The following is a 1876-nucleotide window of genomic DNA, read 5'->3' as shown; positions in this document are numbered from 1 at the left end:
CCCCAAACCCTAAAAACTGCCCTTATTCAGACCCATACCTTTATAATCCCAATATGACATCTCTACTGATGCTTTATTTTATTATAAATTCATAAACCTCAATGATATCAGTACACTTATAGCTCCTTGGGGCCATCCCTCTCCAACATATTCGAAAGGTATAACCCCCTCTTTCCCTTTTGGAAGTTGCAGAAACTCATGACACGTAATATCAGAACACACATAGCCTCATTAATGGCAGGAAATAAAGAAGACTGGGTGATTCATGAGCAATTCTGAGGGCTCAATACATAAAATGGGGCTGCTGGTTAAAAATTATTTGGGAATCCCAGTGAGTTCTCTTCTGTTTTCTACCTATGGAGCCTATAAAACTGATTCCCTAGCCCCTTTTCTAAATTAAAATTTTACCACTCTGTTCTTATTCAAATACCCACATGCTACAGGGCTTGTGGCAGCCTTTCTCAGATGAAGCGCTATTTATCTTTGAGGGTGACACACACGAGCTTGTGGGCGATGATTGGTAGCACAGCACAGATGGACAGGAAATTGTGTGTCTTCACAGCACACTGCTCACATATATTACTACCAAATATAAAGCACAGAGGGTGTGTTTGGGGCAAAGAGATTTGGGTCTGCTGGAAATCCAAAACCTTTCTAGCCCCTCTCAGTATAACTGTTAGCTAATAAATCACTTTCTGGCTTTGTTCTTCCAATAAGGACCATGAAAGAGCTCCTTGTTTCAAGGTCCTCAATTCATAATAAATTTGAAATCCATCAAAGAGAAATCTCCCCACTACCACTTTTCCCCTCCCAGCAGAAGAAAATTCTCAGAGACTGGCCTAGAGATGATCCCAGTTTTAGAAGTAGCTGTTTAGGACATTCTTCTGACATTTCCATAAGAGCACATTCAGTGGAACAACCCTTCTGTAACACAAAGCAGCCCGTAGTAGAGATCCCTGGTGGTGACAAGCAGTGGGCGCTGTGCAATTTGTTATAGTTATTTGTTTCTCTACCAAAAGCAGCCTAGGGCATGAAAATGGCGTATTTTTCTTTCAAATACTCTTTACTGAAGAGTATTTTGCTCATGTACTTCTTGTAACATCCTGACTTGCCCAACGTAAGGCAAACTGCACGTGTGTGTGGATGGAAACATCCTGCCCTAAAAAGACAAAATGACATTATTTCTTCCTTCTCCTCCTCCTCTTCTCCTTCTTCTTCTTGTTCTTCCTCCTTTTCCTCTTCCCCTGACTACTACTAACTTCTTCCTCTTCTTCTTCCTCTTCCTCTCCTTCTCCTTATTTTTTCCTCTTCTTCTCCTTTTGAAAACCAGGTGACCTGCCCAGCACCGTAGGCCTTTACTACCACTGCTGACCAAAAGAAAAGTCAAGCTGAGGGTCAGAATTAGCACGCAGTTTTTGTCCCACTCTTTTTTTGACTGTGGCGAAATACACATAAAATGTACCATCTTAACCATTTTTAAGTGTACAGCTCAGTGGTATTACATAATTCACATCATCATGCAACCATCACCACTATCCATCTCCATAACTCTTTTCATCTTGTAGACCTTAAACCTGGTGTATACTTAAGTTTGAGCAAAAAAACCAGTGTTCACTTTGGCAGCATGTTTGCTGAAATAGCTGATAACTTTCACTATAGCCAAATATTTGACAAAAACTTCTAAATACATATGAATATATATGATTAAGAAATTCAAAAAATCATATATACAATTAAGAAAATACTCTTGTTCACATGTTGTCAAACCATTACTAAAGAATAAAATGGGGAGGGCTGCAGGGAAGGTGGCTTAGGAGTTGGGGGGGGGGAGGATTACAGTGTTACAGCCCCCCCAGCAGCAGCAATACATTCAGAA

This window comes from Ursus arctos, unplaced genomic scaffold (genome assembly GCF_023065955.2).
Source record: "Ursus arctos isolate Adak ecotype North America unplaced genomic scaffold, UrsArc2.0 scaffold_17, whole genome shotgun sequence".
NCBI lineage: Eukaryota > Metazoa > Chordata > Mammalia > Carnivora > Ursidae > Ursus > Ursus arctos.
Note: the sequence above shows the minus strand (reverse complement) of the source record.